This window comes from Poeciliopsis prolifica, unplaced genomic scaffold (assembly GCF_027474105.1).
Source record: "Poeciliopsis prolifica strain line A6 unplaced genomic scaffold, Auburn_PproV2 SCAFFOLD020, whole genome shotgun sequence".
In the NCBI taxonomy this organism is placed as follows: domain Eukaryota; kingdom Metazoa; phylum Chordata; class Actinopteri; order Cyprinodontiformes; family Poeciliidae; genus Poeciliopsis; species Poeciliopsis prolifica.
In genome coordinates, this window is record NW_026562395.1 from 9,037,767 (window position 1) to 9,060,024 (window position 22,258).

At 40.2% G+C, this 22,258-nt stretch overlaps 1 protein-coding gene across 3 annotated transcripts in view; it reads right to left on the reverse strand.

Moving 5' to 3' along the window:
* bach2b (BTB and CNC homology 1, basic leucine zipper transcription factor 2b) overlaps positions 1–21,974 on the reverse strand; it is an 85,813-nt gene extending 63,839 nt beyond the window's left edge. For 2 of the 3 annotated variants that reach the window (XM_055044107.1, XM_055044106.1), the window contains exon 1: positions 12,415–12,986. The gene's annotated coding sequence lies outside the window, so the exon portion shown is untranslated. Of the gene's footprint in view, positions 1–12,414; positions 12,987–21,952 lie in introns of those variants that run through there. The other variant, XM_055044108.1, reaches the window with a different exon arrangement.
* Positions 21,975–22,258: the final 284 nt, after the last annotated feature.

Genomic DNA, 22,258 nt, shown 5'->3' on the forward strand with positions numbered 1-22,258 from the left:
AAATATGAAAAGTGTGTAAAAGTCAGAGGAAGAAGCAGACAGGTGTCCACACAGAGCTGTTCTGACGCTGACGTGGAATCAACAGTGACTCAACATCAGCAGAGGACCTTTGAAGCTTGAGCCTGCTTGACCTTTCTCCATCTGTCCTTAATGCCACCGGCCAGGCAGCTAGCTGAACACAGCAGCATGTGACAGGGCAGCAGAAGGGAAACTGCCCCAGCAAACCGGGAAGTCAGAATCCTCATTTTTCTTTTCCTTCTCCATTCTTTTTGGATCTTCAAAGTTCACTCCAGAAATGACGACTGTCAAACTATTGCTGATTTTTTTGTTCCCCATCTGTTATCTATACCTGCTGGTCCTTGCAGAGTTGTTTGGGACGGAGGCAGTGGCGCTCTGGCGGGTATATCTGGTGGAGTACTCAACTGGTGGAACAACTTTTTCTGTTGCTCATCATTTTCATTCATGATTTCTTTTAGTTGTTACATAAACTCTTCATATTCATTATTGAGTGAATGAAATGAAATAATTCTGTGCAAGCATTTATCCATGACCTTTTCTCCGGTTACACTGGACCCCATTTTTCTAACCAAGCACGAGCAAAACCAATAAATGACTTCATCAACATGGGAAATGTTTTGATTTTATTTTTCTGCAAGGTAAACATTAGGAAGAGATACTAAATAGAAGCTAATAAATAAAAGGCAATAAACATGCAATCAAAGTAGTAAATGGATCTAAACGTGTCTTCAGCCTTTTCTTAAAAAATTGATTTGACTTGCATCATTAATCTCACAAACAAACCAACAAAGCTGACGGGCTTCAAGATTGCTTTCTTCAGACCTTCAGTGTGAGTTCTTTAAAATGTGAAACTACTGAAAAAAATAATGATGCATCAAAATCAATTCAGCTGCCAATCACTAACACATTTAGATTTTAATAAGCAAAGATCCCTAAAAATTTATTTCACAGAATTTATTAAAGCATTTTTTAAATGATAAAATTTACTAAACATACATGATTTTTAACTTTTAAGTGTCAAAACCACCAACGATATAACTACTTACAGCATGAATATTTCAAGTTGAAGTAATTTCCAAAGACTGGCAGGTTTAAAGTAGAAAAATATAAGTATATGATGTTTTTAAAGCAGTTTTTGGCAACCAGTAAATTATTATGACTTATTAAAGATTATAGATGCATTATAAAAATGTTATTATCCATCCATTTTTAAAACAACAGATTGTAAAAATGCTGCCATCTCATCCATGACTTTATTGTAACGTTATGGTTTGGACTTCAACCTACAGGTTCACTTCAGATGTTCCTAGTGAGACTCCGTGTTTTGGTTCAGTTTAGTTCAGGAAAATCTAAGAAACAGACCAGAACCTTTCCCAATTTAAATTCCTCATACATGAAATCCACTCGTCTTGTTGTAGAATGATTTTTTTTTTCTTTTTGTGCTTCATTTTTTCTTGCTTAGACAGAAAAACACGGGGAAAAGTTGATCTCAGAGAGCGTGGGGCTGCACGTTGAAAATGGTAAAAAGCCACAGGCAGCAAATCCTGCTGATCTGGTTGTGAGCTTACAGGTTTACAGTGCTGCGAGGGGCTCTGTGCAGGAAGTGGGCTCATTACTGCTCTTCCACGCCCACAGCCTCCTCATTCCCACCCACCACTAAGCCAACTCCCTCCACCGCCACCTCTCCACCCCAACCACCTGTGCTAGTCTCACAGGATGCCCCCCTCTTCTTTTCCCCCAACTCTCTTCTTCTCTTGTACAGCTGCACTTCTTTACCAAACCGCACACTCAACATGCTTTGTTGTTTTACACTTCACTGCTTCAACAACATCACTGATGGGAAGACTTTTGTTAGACTGCTATACATTGCATATTGTGGTTTTTAAATATACTTTTTACTAAGCCTGTATTTCTGTGTTGAAAATATTTTTTATTGGTGTGATGTAATCTTCTAATAAGGGATGTGTCTTTAACTTATTTTAATTCATTCAAACATAGATCCTGACACGTTTAAAGTTTTAACTCAGTTAATCAATTTTTTTCCACCTACAAAACTTCCAGGCAAAAATAAGTAAAAGGTAATAGTATATTATTCTCCATAATATAAAAGGTGACACACAAGCAACACCAGCAAACAGCAGCGATGGACGACTGGGGTTCATTTCTGCTTCAAAAAGATCCCCTGATGGGACGCTGGGTAACAATACTGTTATCTTGTGCCAAAGGAAGTTAGTCTATCAACGAAGCTATTCTAGCCTAAAAAAGCATATCAATGCTAAACATGTAACATCAGCACAGACATCCACAATGCTAAGACCACAATCACTTTTCTAAAGAAGCTCCAGAAACTCTGAGAGGCTGAATAGAAAGAATATGATCCAATCTGATGGAGCAGATTACAACAGATTAAAAGGAATAAATATGTATGCTGTTGAGCTCATGTGTTTCTTTATTCAATAATGTAGCAGGAAAAAGGTTTTTATAGTTGAGATTGTTCCTTATTTTGCATTCATATTATTTTGGATTAAAATGGGATTCATTGTGAATGATTAATTGGGGATCCTGATTAAAAATTTTAATCAAGACTCAAGATGAATTTTAATCTTAAATTTCAAGTTTTCATTGCTCTATGCAAAAAATGACCTTCATTGGAAATATTGGCAGGAAAACATCTATCTATCTATCTATCTATCTATCTATCTATCTATCTATCTATCTATCTATCTATCTATCTATCTATCTATCTATCTATCTATCTATCTATCTATCTATCTATCTATCTATCTATCTATCTATCTATCTATCTATCTATCTATCTATCTATCTATCTATCTATCTATCTATCTATCTATCTATCTAGATAGGACTATCTTATGTACTATCTATATATAGATAGTTAGATTTTTTTATGACACAATAATAATATTTATATATTATTTTATTACACAATTCTGTTCTAAATAAATATTAAACAAATCTCTCTGCAAGAGCCAGGATGTACTGAGGATTGCACCATTACTGACAAGCATCTCACTGTTTCATTGTTCTCTCTGCGATGTCAGTGAGCAGAACAAAAGAAAGCCATATAGAAGGATATGATCTCACACTTCAGAGGAAAAAACACGGCAGCTTTCCCCTGCCTATGCAGAAGTGGAGAAAACTGCGCTGAAACTATCACTTTTCAATCAGACGTCTTTATTTTAAGAAACTCAAACGTTATTGACCATTGGCTAATACCTATCTGCTGCTTATCACCCCGACTGGCTTTGTCAGGTGCAAACCCAGCTGGGGTGATAAGAGAGGCTCGGCTGAAGCAGCAGGAAGCTCTCTTAACTGACAAATGCAGCACAAACAGCTTTTGAAGTTCCAGTTTGTCAGAAATAAATAGAGCCGGATGCCTTCAGATGTAAGTGTGCAATCCTGCCTGATTGCATACTTTGTCTGCAAAAAATAGTTTTTTTTTATTTCTATTTGTCTGCGTAACATTTTCTGTTTATTTAGTATCTTATTTACAGGCAAGAGAAGAAAAACAGAATGGTGCAAAACTTCCCAACGACAGAAGGAGATGTTTCTGACCTACAGCGCTTCTATTGGCTCCCTCTCTGTCATTAAAGGCTCAAATCAACATTTCAACAGCAATTCTGTTCTCCATAATATAGAAGCAAAGCTTTGTTCAATCTTCAATAACAATCACAAAAAACAAATAACTATTTTAAGGATATCTGGAATGGTAGTAGAAAAATATTACAGGTGCTCTCACCATGGTCAGAACTTTTTAAACAATAACACTTTCATGATGTTATTACTTTACAATATTTCAATAATGTAAAGCATCATGTTCTTAATCTAAAACATTGGAATGGGTTGCCAGGGTTTTCTTCACCAGCTGATTCGTACATTCAGTGCCTCTCTGCCACCCCACACACACTCACGGGTCAGAATACATGGAGCAACGATCCGACAGCAGCATGAGGCTCACAGTTTAACACACAATTACCTAAACCATTTTCATGTTTGGCTGAGGTGTACAAAATAGTTAGGTCTTGAAGAAATAAAAGAAAGTGCTACTTCCTAAAAACAATTAGAAAATCCAAATATTGTATACATATGCTTGTTTGTATCTTAAATTTCAGGGTAGGAGAAACACTAAAAGGTTACTTCCTATCCATTGAATCTTTTAAATGAATAAGAACTTTAATAGAAAAAAGGTTAATATGTGAGTCCTATTTAAATATCTATAACAAGTTTTCACAGAAAATATACAGTATCACATTTCAAAGGTTATCATCCAAACTATTACTGTTACATTTTTGGGGCATATTCCACTGAGAAGACAGGAGTGTGAACTTTCAAATCTGTTGTGACAAATGGCTGCAGATTTCTGAAGAAAAAAATACAAAGCCTCTTGAAGCCAGATTAATGTTTTAAAACATCAAGAGTTTACTATTTTATATCCAATATCTGGTTTTAGCTTTGAATCAAACACTGAAGAAGTTTTTCACTGGTGACAGATGGAAGGAGTTCTGGCGGTTTACCTGACTGTGTCATTTAATTTATTCAAGGAATTCAAATGTTTATGTAATTTTACTTTATTCATTTATTTATTTATAATGGTACTAATTCAAAGTCATGTTAAGATGTAATTTTAAACTTATTCTTAAAGTTAAAAACAAAGTGATGTTGTTAAAGATTATATAGGTGTGAGGGTGAAATTGTTCTTCATATATATTGTGACAGCAATACTGGAGTTCTTCTCTTTCCCTTTATTAAATAGCCAGGCGCCATTGTAATGAAACAGTGAAACAGCTGATTGCGTGTGTTGGTCAGACTCATCTCTTGTTTCACACATGACTCGGCAGCTCAACAGAACACTGACATCAGCGACAAAGGATTTCAAAAGAAAGCTTCTGCTGGCTGTTGGTTTTGTGTAAACCTGGACACACACAGCAGAGAATGGCTCAAATCTGGAAGTGTTTGGCTGACATATTGCAACTCTGGGAAATACAACCCTGTTTAATATGAATAATCTCAGCAATACTGAGGAATCATAATAACAATAATGTAATTATTTGAAAGACATTAGCCTGGCTTGATTTTTTGAAAATGACTCTGCCACTGTGACAAACTGCACATAGAAGAAGACTGAGGGTCTTTAACTGATACCACTTTCTGACGTCAAAGTATGAAAAAAATACATCTTAAAACTAGCAGTTTATTATTTTCACATAACTCCACCTCATGGTTATGAAAAATAATAAAACCCTCTTAGTACTATAAGTGAAAAGAAAATTCTGTAAAGATATAATAATTAAGACAAAAATTGATTCAGAAGATAACAACCCCACCTAATATGATCAATATAAATTGCTCTAGACAAGTCACATTTTTCATATTTTGAAAAATTCACACAAAAGTCGCAGGTTCTTTCTTGTACTAAAAATAAACCTAATTTTTCATTTACTCAAATAGATAACCCCAAAGGATAATTTAGTACTTTTTTAGTGATTGCATATTGTGATTGTAATTTGACAAGAGTCAGATTATTATCAAAGTTTGGTCAGGATCTCTGACAAATAGACTATTTCCTCATTCTTCTAATTTTAATCCACAAAACCACTACTGTTTTCATACCTGGTCGTACGGCACTACCTATCTGATCATTTTCGTCAGCAGAGAGATCTTTTCTCTTTCCCATAATGCTTGAAACCAGTGGCCTGCTTAATAAAGTGGAACATCCTTCTTCAGTAGATTTTCTTGTATTGAACTCACCAGATAAACTGATCAACCAGCTCTCTGAAATTAATTATAGCGATTCAAAGAGCCCTGACACACAATAACATCTAGAAATTTAATAGCACAACAAAAAAGTTGATCTTTGTGACACTTAAATCCAATTTGCATAATACGGTGTAAAGAAAACATCTGAAAGCCTCCTACAAGATGGCTGCAATTTATTATTTAAAGTTAGTCAGATGTGTATATTCCACTGATCTGATCTACTTTCGGGTCTGATGACGTCTTTAGCTGGAGTCCAGAACTGGTAGAACCATGTTTGAATGTGTACTTTAGCTGTAAAATTTTTCTTCCTATCTGTGTCTACACTGATGCTGTGTTGTACCTGTCTGCTGATGAACTCACATGATCTATCAGAGTTCAGAAAGATAACCTCACTGTAAAATTCCCTCTCTGGCTCTTTTCCAGCCATTTGATCCATTTCATCATTAATTACTAAAATAGGCGCATTGTGTTCTTTCTGTGCAACATAAACATCATGTGTTGACTGTTAAGTTTATATTGCAGAACATTCAAACCCAGTAAACATCAGACGTTAGGTTGTGGGCAAACATAGTTTCACATCTAAAATGGGTCTATAAAAGATCAGCTCCTCATTAATCTGCTGAACAGGAAGGCTGTTGTGACTTTCCTCAACCAGTAAACACATTTCACAGAGGGAGAAGCTGCCTTAGTCTCTGACATTGTTGTTAGATCATAAGGTTGAATTTTAATGTTTCTCAGACACAGATAACAAACAGTAGAGTTGATCACAGCTACACGTGTTTGCACCACTTCCATCAGCAGAGGTGAGCGGGTTACTATTAACATGATTTAGACATAGCCTGGAGTTTTAATGTCTCTGTGGTGAACAACACACCTGACTGCCACAGCTGATAAAAAATAAATGAATACATTTTGCAATATTAAGTCAGTGGATCATTCAGTTTAATTCAAGCATATTTTCAGCCTTTTAAATCATGTTGATGAAGTGCTAAATACTAAAATTTGTATTTCACATTGTCAAAATTTGAAATCCAATGTTTTGCTTTAAATACAAAAGTTCATTTTGCAATAACTACAAAATTCTTCATGTCTCTGGCAGTTTACTCCTGTAATATCGATGCTGCCTGCATGTCTTCTAAGAGAAAACTGTGATTCCTTAAAAAGACATTAGCCGGCTTATTCTAACTTAACTGCAGCTTTTGGAGAACTTTATGGATGTTCTCCAACCCTTCTGATCAGGTAAATATGAAAATGAAAATTATAATCATTCCATGCACAGATTTGTTAAGACCTGTGACAGACTGGCGACCTGTCCAGGGTGAACCCCGCCTCTCGCCCGGAACGCAGCTGGAGAGGCACCAGCAACTCCCGACCCCGTTAGGGAGAAAGGTGATCAGAAAATGGATGGATGGATGGATGGATGGATGGATGGATGGATGGATGGATGGATGGATGGATGGATGGATGGATGGATGGATGGATGGATGGATGGATGGATGGATGGATGGATGGATGGATGGATGGATGGATGGATGGATGGATGGATGGATGGATGGATGGATGGATGGATTTGTTAAGACTTGCTAACATGGTGATATCTAAGGCAAAACAACTAGAAAATGTTTTCCTTGTGTGTGTTCAGATGTCTGATGTTGTTCCTCATTGCTCCAGTTTGGGGGTTACTGCCCCGAGGGCCCCGTTGACCACAGGCACCACTGTGGTCTTCACCTTCCAGGCCCTCTCCAGTTCCTCCCTGAGGTCTTGGTATTTCTCCAGCTGATCACCAGAGAAATCAGAACAGTCCTTCATGTTGTTACTTTTCAGTTCAGTATGTTCTGGCTGAGCATGTGACTGTACCAGGGTCAGTAGAACACTGACCCTGGACCAACCATCTCTTTCACCTTGACATGAGCGAGTAAAATCTGGTAATATCAGGAAAGCCCGCCGCAGTTAATGACATCTGGGAAGGGTCCCTTGTGACTACTTGAAGATCTTGAGTCACTTTTACAAAAGCCTCTTTTACAGCATTTGAATTCCTCAGCTATTGGGATCAGATGTGCGTCATTTAATTAGCTCAGTAAGACCTTACTGAGATGCATGGGAGAGTTGAAAAGGTCATGCTCTCCACTTGAGGCAGAGCAACAAGCTTATGAAAGCATCAGGCAGGTTTGATGCAACCATCAAGATCATTACACAAGTTGAATATCTCTGAGACACAAAGAGAGCAAAACAATAAGCAAACAAAACAGAACAAGAAAAAAAATGCCTGCTTCTTTCAAAGTATCTGAGCTGAGCTGCAAACAGAAAGGCAAACCAGACCGTACAGCTGCAGACTGGAGGGACGTGGGTCCACCTGGGACACTGCAATCTGATGTTTTGTGTCCAGGAAAAACACCACTGGAGGAGGCAGAAGATGAAACAGGCACAACATGACGAAGGGATAATTGTACTGAAACAAGAAGGGAAACAATAGCTCCTGTTGTAAAGTGCTGAATCTGACGCTCTACTCAAAAGTCCTGCTGCATCTTCCTCACACGGCTGACATGCCTTCAAGCTGAGATGGAGGATTTAAGGGACAATCCCCCCCACCCCACCACCCACCTCTCTTTCCAGGCTGAGGAACTGTTGAGTGTGAGTTGATGAGCGTCCCACAGATGTAAATGCACACAAAACAGGAAACTTTTTCTAGAAGGTTCTCTCAGTCAGGTTAGTCACAGTTTGCTCCTTTTAAAATAAAAAAGTAACTTAATATAATAATGATTTACCCTTAGAGACTGTTGTTTTGTTGTGAGATGCATCTGCAAACAGGAGATATCACTCAGCCACATCTATTCCAGCTGCAATTTTATGAATCATTAACCCATTAGTGCTTGGTTTCTTTTGAACACAAGGAGCTTCTTCACTCATTATGGCTGTAATTTAATTTGAAACATAAAACATGAATCACTCGGCTCAGCAGATAACTGGAAGGGGTGGAGAGTTGGGGTGGAGGGTGGGAGGTCTAACCCTGGATGCTCCAGTTCAGTATGCACAGACAGAAAAAAGTGGTGGGTCAGCAGGGTTGCCTAGAAGATTGCTATTGCCTGGTGGGATTTCTGCTCCAGCTGCCAGCCCTGAGGGACTCGTTATGCTAGGATCCCCAAAAAACTCCCTCAGACTGAGAAACGTTCCCAAACCGAGCTGCAGTTAATGGATGGAGCTTACATAATAGCAACAAGGCCAAACTTGTTATTCATCTGTTTGAAAGAATTAGTTTTTTTTTTTGTGAGATAAGCAGAGTAAAAAAAAAGAGGAAGTACTTCAGATTAAATAACATGTTTAGTTCTGTTTATTTTGTAAAATAAAAACTCTCAAACAGATAGAGGTGTAACTTCCAAGTATAGAAGTCATATTTTGCTTTCTACAACAAATATGATTCATTTTTACAAATACCTGTTGGTGATTAGACCACAGTGAAGTCATTCTCTGAATTCCTTCATCAACAAAAGATAGGAAAATCAATTACTGTATGAGTGAAAATAAAGGTCTTTATAATGTTTCATTGTAAATTGAAACATTATAAATTAATAATTAATTAGTAAATTATTAATTAATAATTTTAGTTACAAGTTCAACTTTTAAACTAATTAAAACATTTCTGAATGTGTAAAAATTATTTTTCAGCATTTTAAATCTATTGGGGAAGTTTTATAGAACAAAAGGAATATGTAAGTGCTTTTTGAAAAATTTAAGTCTTGATTTATACATTTCTTGTCTTGTTTCCACCAACTTTCTACTTACTGCTAAGAATATGATTTTCATCTATTTTTGTAAAGTATTACACAGGATCCCCAACAAAACTATAAAGCTACAAATACTTGTTTGTACTCAGGCACAAACTTCTTTTTTGGAGGGTAACAGAGCAACTTCAGATCAAATTTGTCCAGATTCCAGGACAGATCACCTGATTGGACAAAGCTATAGATTACAGAATTACAAAGGGGGTAAAACAAGAGATTCAAGGCGAGTGATGCAATAACTCAGCAACAGTTCAATGAAACTGATGAATTTTGTTCTGTAAAACATGCAGTACCTTTTGTTTCAAAGTGTTACAATTATAGGCTGTCATTTAAAGATTTTAAGATTTGCTTTGTTTCCAGATCTGGCAATATTTTTTTCAAAGTATGGAACAGACAGTGAGCTTGTGGAAAGTCCGATTCAATGACTGGAAATCAGATGTTCCACTGATAAGAAGCTGCAGACGGAGCCATCCAGAGCCGGCCCTGCTCTGGAGAACTGGATCGAATTTTATGATGACCTGAAGCTGAATTAATAACAATTCAGTAGGCTCCAATTCAGTAGCCTCTTGAATTGGATACAGAACTGGCTTTGAGTTCAGTCAGTTTTTTCCTGTGTTTGTAATTTCCTAAACTGAATTGGGCAAAAAGTACATAAATGTTGAGTTTGCAGATTAAACACAATGATGATCAGCCAACAGGAATATGTCTAGTTATACAGACATTATATTAATATAAAAAGTGACTTATTTGGTTAATATATATCATTTATTCAGTTTCTTCTATATGAACCAGAAATATAGCAACAGGCTCTGACTGACATTGAAAGCAGCCTGAGTCATTCTGGGGAACAGAGTGACAACAGAGTGGATGGACTGGCTCTGCATGGGAGAGAAGAAAGGAGCAGGAGCAGGAGCTACTGTACAGAACAAAGGACTCGGTGCGTGAAACTGCGCATGAGCGCTGCCACCACGCACGTGCTGCAAAACCAGCTCCATGTCAGTGAAGTTTTTGTACGTCAGCTGCCTTTTAAAAATGACACTGATTCCATCCTTATTAGCGCGTCCCCCGCGTCAGAAGGTGGAATCCAGATGGAGAAAGGACGGAGCAGAGATACGAGTGACGAAAGGAGGATGAGGATGAAGAGGATGGTGGGCGATGATGCCCCCCGCCCCCTCCTCCCCCTCTCGCCACTTGAGTTGCATCAGCATTATAGCAGACAAAGGATGCCGAGGATGTCACCGCTGCTGCATCACAGCTTCACTCCGGTCCTTCATCACGTCCACTGCTGCGCTGCAGGAGTCCACACGGACAGGCTGCAGGCATGCAGACAGTGTCCCACTAAAACTATGAGGACACTGCATTGCTGTCAGACACATGTACACACGGCCCGTGCGCGCGCACATGCATGTTCAACCCTCACAAAGTGAACAAAGCCGCCACAGTCCACTCAACATCTGAACTTGGTCCAATAATATATTCCTATGTGCGTTCTTGTTATTTCATTTATGTATCTATTGTATACTTAGTCATATTTAAATGACTTACCTAATCACATTATATATATATATATATATATATATATATATATATATATATATATATATATATATATATATATATATATATATATATAAAATTTTGATTGCTTGTGCTTGTATTTACAAATATTTAACAGTTTGGATGGAGCAGCTGTCAGCATGTAAGCACTTTCCCTTGTGATCAATGAAGTATATTCTAATCTATTCTATTCTAATCTATTATAAAACTAAAGGAAGCCACACGTCAAACGCAAGTCGAGATTTCAAGCTGTGGAGATTATGAACGAGCAGATCTCACACAGAACTGCTTAGTTCAAGGAATCTTCCCAAACACAGTAGAAATGATCAATTATGCGCGTCTTGCGTCCCAGCACGTTCCCCCCTCCATCCCTGACAACATGATGAGGCTGACGGCGGGACTGACGAAGCCACACTGCAGCATCCACTCACATGACAATGCAAGACGGGCGCATATTTTTCACAGTCACGGCTCGTAGCTGCCTTCGAAAGAGCCGCTTGTTCGGCTGCTTGCGGACAGCCGTGGGCGTCGCGACCTGCTCCAGATCTGCTTCACATCAAAGGAAACGCAGCAGAGAAAACGCGGCTCCAAAACGACCCGGCCGAGAGAAACGATTGAAATGAGTCGGTCGGAGCAAACAAGGCTCGCCCTTACGCAGCAAATATAGCTTTGAGTCCTCAATGTGTGTGTGTGTGCGTGTGTGTGGGTGTGTGTGTGTGCGTGTGTGACCGTACTAAAAAGAGGTGCACAATGTTAATTTTGAAGGTACAGATGCAATAGAATAATTGTAGTTGGTTGTGGGGGAACTTGAAGCTTTCTGAAGCGAGACGCGGTGGACGCTCAGAGACGCTGCGGCCTGGGAGGACGCGCTGATCTGGGATCAGCAGCGCATCTCCGTCTCTAAAACAGAGGAGAAAACGGCCGCCGAGCTCAAGGAGGATTGACTCAAAGCATAACAGGATGTGGTACCGAGTTGTGTTTCACTCCTGAACCCGCGTTCACACCCCTACACATTACACCCTTCAATATTCGCACCGCACGCCAAGCTTTCAATATTCGTGCGTGTGGTTTCCCTCTTCTACTTTTTCTGATTCTATAAGTGCCTTTTTGTTAGTCCACAAAACTCAGCGAAAACTCGCGTGGTTCGAGGCCACGTCTCTGACACTTATGCAAGTTTGCAACTCGGTGTTGGCAGCATCAACAATGCATTCTGGAGGCTGGCGCTTTGGACCCGGAGGCACACAGGCAGAAAGGGCGTGAATAAACGTGCATGCCAGCTTACCTTTTACTTTTTTATTTCTGTCGTTTTCCAGCCCTTTTGTCTGTTTCCCATAGAAGTTCTTTCACATGATGGCTCGCTTTGTCGTTTCCTCAAAGCTTCCCGGCTGCACAAGAGAACCTGAGTGTCTTCTCGTCGCCGCAACTGGCGTGTTTTTGTCTCGATGACACCAACGACGTAAAAAGCAGAAAAACAAAATCAAGCAAGTCTGGAATTCTAAGCTCTGTTGTTGGCGTGCGCGCGCGTGCGCGCCTGTAGCAATGTGCGCTGTGATCCTTCGCGGCGGCTTGCCGCTCCGTCTCCGCTGTTTGTTACTCTCAACTGGAACGCCTACTCTCACTGGCTACATTGTTGACATTCGGCCGCTGACGTCACCCCACTCCCTCATTCACAACATCGTAGGCGCGCGCTGCTTTGCGTTGCTGTGGGCGGGAAGCGCGCGCGTACTCAGCGGAACGGACGGAGAGGAGTTTCGAGAATCGTCCCGCTGGCGGCGAGCTCAAATCCCGCCCCTCGTTCGTCAACGCGACCCCCTTCCGGTCCCTCATCGGCTCCTCCAGTCTCACCGCGACCCCTCCTCCTCTCTGGGTGCACACAGCGGGAACGTGACGGTAAACGATGACACAATGCATTTTTCTCTGTGCCTGTAATAGGAGTTTGACAAGTCTGCATATTATTATTATTATTATTATTATTATTATTATTATTATTATTATTATTATTATTATTATTATTATTATTATTATTATCATCATCATCATCATTATTATTAAAAACATTATCTCAAAGCTTTGACTTTTATATCACAATAAAGAACATTTAATTGTCACATAACAGTATTGCAGTTAATTCTGTCACACTTTGGGTGACAGCTACCCTAAATGTGAGACACAGAATTAATTCATTTATTTATTTTTGTTGATAGTAAACAACGATTTGGGCATCAGTTTTATCATTATTTTATTATAATCCTTGCATACTGATGTACCAAAATACATAGCAATAAATTTAAGTCTAACAGTTCAACTTAAAAATAAGGAACTTTATGAATATGCATTTGAAAATGTTCAGCATGTACTGCTATAAATAGAAAGACACATTATGCTCCGACATAGAGTGACCACCTTAACAGAACTGTCTGTTGAGGTCTTCAGTAGCATTACTACAATAACCATTTATCTCAATACGTTAGAAATACTCTATACCAGTTTCAAATCTCAGTAGATAGCATCATTGCACAATTCTTTGTAATAAGGCGAAAAACATAACCCTAACAATACTGCCATAAGAAAAAAACTACAAGTATAGGCCAAATCAACATCCATCAATGAGGATTATTTCATCCTGAGACTGTTTTTTGTTTTTGTTGAGTGTAAACATAGATCTGGTTCTTCTAGAAGCAGCATTTTCATGTCTGTCTGTAGTGATCAACTAATGTCAACAGGGTCGATTGCTACAGGTTCTGACAGTTTCTGTTCTCATTTTTAGTTTCAGTCTGGGTCCTTTTGTCAGCGTTTACTTGTCTTATTATTCACCACATTAGCAGCTAATGCCTTTCCAACTAAGCAGAGAAGTAATGGAGGAAGTGTGCTGCTCATTTCATTGCTCCATTACATAGGAGTCAATGGAGCCGTCGAGTGGGGGACATTCTTATCATTTTAATTCATGTGTATAATTTAAGGAGTGTTGCTGACTCTGTACATGGAAATGCATCTTGACGGATTCTGGCATCCTTCGTCATTTCCTTTTGATCTGGGTGATAGGTCAAAATACCTCCTCAAATAGAATCACACAGGCTCATTTTTTGATGTCAGCAGAGTTTTAAACTTCCAGCAGCAGGAGACGAGTCACTGAGAGAAGGGAGGGGCTGACACTGTCCATGTTCTTGAAGAAGAGCAACAACTTGGGCTCATTTTATATTGTTTTTATGCAAATCAATATCTTTAAGCAATTACTTATTTTTGTTTATTAGTCTTGATTATATCCATATTGTTGTTATTATTTTGCTAATTTGTTGCCCGAAGCCAATCACTTTATGTGAAATGTTGCACTCCAAAACATTCCAGCTGTGATACTTTCTGGCCCAGTAAGGATGGGATAGTTAACTGGGGTCAATGTTAAGTATCTTCTCTTAAGCAGCCTCTTTCTTGCTGATTTTAAGCATGTGAAGTGAAGTGAGTAACTCAGTTCTCCTGTTGTTGACCCTTAGAAACACAAAGCAGTTGACTGTCTGTCCCGCTGCCCCGTTCACATTAGACTGGGACGATCTGTTTCTTCCTGATGTCCTGATGTCCACAGCGTGGACAAGGTGGTATTTTTGATCGTTAACATCTGTGGTTGGGCTGACAAGAATTCCAAGATGTATTTGATGTTCAAATGCATTTCAGAGCTTCATGATAGTTATGAAATATAAATTGAAGTTGTGTGGACAAAATCTTTACAAAGATTCCCAGGTGGCAGTGGGTGGTGTGCATAAAGAACTTATTCATCATCTGTGGATCTGATGGGCCATGTAAGACTGTGAGAATGTAATAGTTTGCAGGGAGTGTGAAGGTGTTGGTGAAAAACTTGTGTTTCTTTTTAAAATAAGTTATAATACATATATTTATTGATGTTATTGCGCTAAACACAAAAGCAAACTGATATGCGAAGCACATCTGTAAATATATTTCTTGATTACACAAATAATATTCAGTTTCCCATTTGGATTTATAGCTTATATATGTAATCTATGGCACATGTTTTTAATTAGTCTGACTTTTATTAATTTATTAATTTGCTTTTCATATTGGGATGTTGTTCATTCAAACTTGCAAAAGAAAGTTTGAAAACATTGTTGATGTTATTGTAGTGGATATTTGACTACCAGCTTAAAATAACAAACTAACAGATGTCAGTTTGTTTATGACATGAAGTTTTGCTTTCATGTTAAAAGATTTTTTCTCCTTTTAGGAGAATCTACTGACACAGTAATGTTGTGGGACTGTGGAATGAATCAACTCCTTGTTCCTTTTCTCCAAAACTGGTTCAGTGGAAACTACCATTATAAAATTATATTTGTTTACTTCGCAGAAACATTTTTAACCATTGACTCTTCTCTGAAATAGACCAAGATTTTTTCTTGTTTGAGATGCATTAGGCCCTTGGGAAAGAAAGAAATTGTATTTGTTTTACTTTATGGTAATCAGCATCATGGTCATTCATCTAATAACCAAAAGGCATTTACATAAATTACTGGTAATTGACTAGACTGGCCATTGCCTTCCCAATCAGTGAACATAAGGAGGAGTTGTGAATGATGACGTTAATTTTCTGTGCTGTTTTAGAGTTGTAGTCTTCCTGTAGTTTCATCAATGGCAGCAAAGACAATGAAGGAAGCCATTCAGTCAGTGTTGGTCACACTTCCAAATATTAAATCAACATTAACAACAGCCTCGTTCAGAACAGCACTTCTCTTTGAGGGGTGGGCGACTGTTTACAGCGCAGACAATTTCCAATAAGATTCTTTGTGTCAAATTGGCATTTTATATACATCTCTGGCAAACGTTAGCAACTGGGTAAAATTTAAATCCTGAACACAGTCCACTCCTCCAGAAAGCTATCATTTCTCAACAACCGAGAGCCCAGAGCCTCTGGAGGAAGCAAAGTGTAGAGTGGTTTTCACCAGGCTAGTGATTGACATTATGTACTAACTGAACTACTCAGTATTATATTAATTAGATTTCTGTATAATTGTTGTTGTCTGACTTGGTGACAGTGACACAGTTATGTGGGAGGGGGTTCACTTTTCACTTCAGGTTTTCAGTTTTCTGAAGTCAAAACAAACAAAGACAAAAACAATTGCTAATTTGCATGTAGGTATGCGTGTGTGTGGGGATATGTGTCTGTCTGCATGTGTGTGTTTTTCACAATCTCTAGGATGCAGTTCAATTTGGTTTGGTTTGGTTGGAATGGTTTTTGTTCTGGATAGAGCTCATCTCGTTATGAGCAAGGAAACACTCATTGGAGATGTTTCAATTTCTAACATAGGACACTGCCCTCAGGGAGACTGCATATAATTATGAATTATCATAGTGCAGCAGACAGATTGCTACTCTTAGCAATGTTCACTTTTTTCTGCATATTCCTGTTAAGAGAATATGGAACAGGAATATGTAGAATTGCATAATGTGGCAGTTCATGAAGCTGCTGCATTATGCAGCTTCATGAACTACATAATGCATTAAACTGGCAAGTTGACATAGAGCTCTTGGTGACATCAAAACTATTCTGTTATCAGGCTTTATAGGTTGGGGCTGCACAGTGGCGCAGTTGGTAGCACTGTTGCCTCGCAGCAAGAAAGTTCTGGGTTTGATTCCCGGCCCAGGGTCTTTCTGCACAGAGTTTGCATGTTCTCCCTGTGCATGCATGGGTTCTCTCTGGGTTCCTCCCTAGGTGTGTGGTTGTTTGTCCTGTTTGTTTCTGTGTTGCCCTGAACGCAGCTGGAGATAGGCCTAAAGGGTGAACAGAAAATGGATGGATGGAGGTTCTATACTATTAGCATGGAGGACATCAAAGTGCAATCGTATGTAACTGACATAAAATTAGTTACTGGAATAAACACAGAGCAAGGTTCCTTGAATGTCTGCAGGAGCTTTGGTCAAAATATCTACATGATACCTTTTCAACTCCATCCATCCATCCATCCATCCTTCCATCCATCCATCCATCCATCCATCCATCCATCCATCCATCCATCCATCCATCCATCATCCATCCATCCATCCATCCATCCATCCATCCATCCATCCATCCATCCATCCATCCATTTTCTGATCACCTTTCTCCCTAACGGGGTCGGAAGTTGCTGGTTCCTCTCCAGCTGCGTTCCGAGCGAGAGGTGGGGTTCACCCTGGACAGGTCGCCAGTCCGTCGCAGGGCAACACAGAGAGACAAACAGGACAAACAACCATGCACACACACACTCACACCGAGGGAGAATTTAGAGAAACCAAGTAAGCTGACAGTCATGTTTTTGGACTGTGGGAGGAAGCCGGAGAACCTGGAGAGAACCCGGAGAGAACCCACACACGCACAGGGAGAACATGCAAACTCTGTGCAGAAAGACCCCTGTGGGGGCGGGGGGGGGGGGGGGAATTGAACCCAGGACCTTCTTGCTGCAAGGCAACAATGCTACCAACTGTACTGTGCAGCCCCTTTTCAACTTCATTACTCCCAAAATATTTTACATATATCCAAGTGATAGGCAATGATTGGGCCTTATGAGTGATTGACATTGGGATCGGCAACAAAAAACCTGATTGGAGCATCCCTAATATATATATATATATATTATATATATATATATATATATATATATATATATATATATATATATATATATAAAAAAAAAAAATTCCCTTCTCACCCACCGCGGGTGGTTCTTATCCTCTGAGCTCGGGTCCTCTACCAGAGGCCTGGGAGCTTGAGGGTTCTGCGCAGTATCTTGGCTGTGCCAAGGACTGCACATTTCTGGACTGAGATGTCTGATGTTGTTCCTGGGATCTGTTGTAGCCACTGCTCCAGTTTGGGGGTTACTGCCCCGAGGGCCCCGATGACCACAGGCACCACTGTGGTCTTCACCTTCCAGGCCCTCTCCAGTTCCTCCCTGAGGCCCTGGTATTTCTCTAGTTTCTCGTGCTCCTTTTTCCTGATGTTGCAATCACTTGGTATTGCTACATCTACCACAACGGCTTTCCTCTGATGTTTATCCACTACGACAATGTCTGGTTGGTTCGCCATTACCATTTTGTCTGTCTGGATCTGGAAGTCCCACAGGATCTTAGCTCTGGCGTTCTCCACCACCTTTGGGGGTGTTTCCCACTTTGATCTTGGGGTTTCCAGTCCATATTCTGCACAGATGTTTCTGTACACTATGCCTGCCACTTGGTTATGTCGCTCCATGTACGCTTTCCCTGCCAGTATCTTGCACCCTGCTGTGATGTGCTGGACTGTCTCAGGGGCCTCCTTGCACAACCTACACCTTGGGTCTTGTCTGGTGTGGTAGATCTGGGCCTCTATTGCTCTGGTGTTTAGGGCCTGTTCCTGGGCTGCCAGGATGAGGGCCTCTGTGCTGTCCTTGAGTCCAGCTTTTTCCAGCCATTGGTAGGATTTACTGATATCAGCCACTTGGGTTATTTGCTGGTGGTACATCCCATGTAGGGGTTTGTCCTCCCATGATGGTATCTCTGGCACCTCAACCTCCGTTCCCTGTTGTCTGAGACATTCACTGAGCACATTGTCTGTTGAGGCTTTGTCCCTGATGTATTTATGGATCTTAGTTGTTTCGTCCTGGACAGTGGTTCTCACACTCACTAGTCCTCTGCCTCCTTCCTTGCGGCTCGTGTACAGTCTCAGGGTGCTGGATTTGGGATGGAACCCTCCATGCATGGTTAGTAGCTTTCTGGTCTTAATATCTGTGGCTTTTATCTCCTCCTTTGGCCAGCTAATTATTCCAGCAGGGTATCTGATTACTGGCAAGGCATAGCTGTTTATCGCACGGATTTTGTTCTTGCCATTGAGCTGGCTTCTCAGGACTTGCCTTATTCGTTGGAGGTATTTAGCTGTGGCTCCTTTCCTTGTGACCTCATCGAGGTTGCCATTTGCTTGTGGTATACCTAGGTACTTGTAACTGTCCTCTATGTCTGCTATTGTTCCTTCTGGGAGTGAGACCCCTTCTGTGTGGATGACCTTCCCCCTCTTTGTGACCAGCCGACCACATTTCTCTAGTCCGAATGACATCCCAATGTCAGTGCTGTAGATCCTGGTGGTGTGGATCAGTGAGTCGATGTCTCGCTCACACTTGGCGTACAGCTTGATGTCATCCATGTAGAGTAGGTGACTGATATTGGCCCCATTTTTGAGTCTGTATCCGTAGCCAGTCTTGTTGATAACTTGGCTGAGGGGGTTCAGGCCTATGCAGAACAGTAGCGGGGACAGAGCATCTCCTTGGTATATGCCACATTTGATGGACACTTGTGCAAGTGGTTTGCAGTTGGCTTCAAGGGTGGTTTTCCACAGCTTCATCGAGTTTGCAATGAAGGCTCTCAGAGTCCTGTTGATGTTATACATCTCTAAGCATTCAATGATCCAAGTATGCGGCATTGAGTCATAGGCTTTCTTGTAATCAATCCAAGCCATGCACAGGTTGGTGTGTCGGGTTTTGCAGTCTCGGGCAACTGTGCGGTCTACGAGGAGTTGGTGTTTGGCTCCTCTGCTATTTACACCGATACCCTTCTGTGCCGTGCTCATGTGTTTATCCATGTGTTTGCTTATCTTGGCCGCTATGATGCCTGACATGAGCTTCCAGGTTGTGGAGAGGCAGGTTATTGGTCGGTAGTTGGGTGGGACTGGACCCTTTGATGGATCCTTCTGGATTAGGATTGTCCGCCCTTCAGTTAACCATTCAGGGTGAGTCCCACTTTGTAGCAGCTGGTTTATTTGGGCTGCCATTCGCTCATGGAGAGCAGTGAGTTTCTTTAGCCAGTAGGCATGGATCATGTCAGGCCCTGGTGCTGTCCAGTTTTTCATACCTGAGACTCTTTCTTGGACATCTGTCACAGTGATGGTTACCGGGGCTTGCTCAGGGAGGTTGCTGTGGTCCTCTCGTAGAGAGATCAGCCACTGTGCATTGCTGTTGTGGGACGCCTCCCTTTCCCATATGCCTTTCCAGTATTGTTCCGTCTCCAGCCTTGGTGGGTCTGCTCTGTTGTTATTGTTACCCTGCCATTGAGAGTACACCTTAGCTGGTTGAGTGGAGAAGAGCCGGTTAATCCTTCTGGAATCATTCTCCCTTGTGTATCTCTTTAGGCGGCTGGACAAGGCTTGGAGCCTCTGTTTGGCAGTCTCGAGTGCTTCAGGTATGGGCATCTGCCTGTACTTTCTGGGTACTGGTCTTTTCATTGCACCCTTGTGGAGCTCTGACAGTTGGCTCACTTCCCTCCTTGTTACCTTGATTTTAGCCTCTAACCGTCTTTTCCATGGTGGGTATTGGGTCTCATGGTTGCTCTTATAGCCAAGTATCTCAAGGATCACTGATGCTGAGTTGTAGATCAGCTCATTGGTTTCTGTTATGGTGTTGGTAGGGATCGTTCTCAATGCTGCATTCACATTCTCAATGAGATTTTCATATATATATATATATATATATATATATATATATATATATATATATATATATATATATATATATATATATATATATATATATATATATATATGTATATATACTGTATTTACAGTATATAAATACTGTAAATACAGTATTTATACTTTATACAGATTTAAAACTACATTTCTAGAATAAATATTTACATAATTATTGTTAAGCTTTAACAACTTTAAAACTAAAACTGAAACAATCTAAATCCATAAAAACTCCGGAACATCTCCCCTCCCTCTCAATCAATGTGGATTTTCCCAGTGAGGCTGATTGAAAAGACCAAGTTCTTGTCAGCACTGCTCATGGGCATGCTTCCATGGCAACATATGACCAGGTAACCTGTTAGTGAAGGAGTAAATCACTCACAACCACAACAGACTGCAAAGGCAACATCAATCTGCAAATTCATTTCTGACTCCGTTTTTCAGCTTGTAGATTTGGGAGTGACTGAATATAGTCTTTGACTTGAGACATATGATGTCAGGAGGAGAACACCTGTTTTCTAAGTTTTACCTCATATGCACATTAAATGTTTTACTGATAAAGAATATATATACAGCACTGTTCATCTTTTCAAATACACTTATCTGTTAATAGTTGTATTATTAGAGGTACTCTATGTTTACACATGCCTAGTTTTTGTTGGTAAGGTTTGATCTTGCTGAGACTGCTACGGTCCTAATCATGTCTTCAAACTCTTGGGCATCCCAGTTGAAATCCTCTGGGATCTCAGCACCAAACAGTGGTTGTTTTCTGGTTTTATCCCTAGAATCTGAATGCCTTTACCTTGGTAAACTGTCAACTCTCCCCTGGGCCTATTCATCAGTACTTACAAGATTGGAAAAAATGTGGTCCAGATGCTCTGTCCTGGGTTCCTTGCACCTTCATTCTTGACCCCTCACTCATCTCTGTCTTTAAAGAACCCTGGAATCTTTAAGCTTACTTTGGAGGTGACTGTGGCTCTGTGGGTAGAGTAGTTGTCTTGTGATTAGAAGGTTGTCGATCTGAGTTCAGCTTCCTCCTGTCACATGTCTATGTGCCCCTGACCTGTATATCAGTGTATAAATGTGAGTGCGAATGGGTGAATGTGACTCTAGTATAAAACACTTTGAGTGGCCAAAATGATTGGAAAAGCACTGCAAAGCATTTAACATTTGCTTTCCTGATCCACAGTCGTTCCTGCAGTTGATGTTTCCCTAATTGCACTATTATCACTGCATCCTACAGTCCTGCTGCTGTCCTCGAAATATTTCTCAGTCTCCTTCATTGGACTCAGTGCTCCGGTCCTCCATCAACATCATTTTGTTGGAATCTAACAATGAGAAAAGTCAGAGTTCTCACCTCTCAGCTGGACTCACTGTCACTCAGCTTTGCCTTCCTTGGACTGTAAGAACCATTCACCCATTTTCTCACCTGTAAAATCAGAGCAAACATCTATCTTCAGATATAATTCTAAATGCCTATCCTATCTTCCTGAAAATAAACTCTTATCATTTAAACATGTTTATAATTGTTTCTTAAACCAGAGTCTCAACTGAACTTTTTGTTGTGACAGTAGTACTTTGTCAAGAAACTATAGAAGTAGGATTGATTGCTTGGAAAGATTAAATGGAACTTGTTTATCAAAGACACAGTAATCTTGGTGTA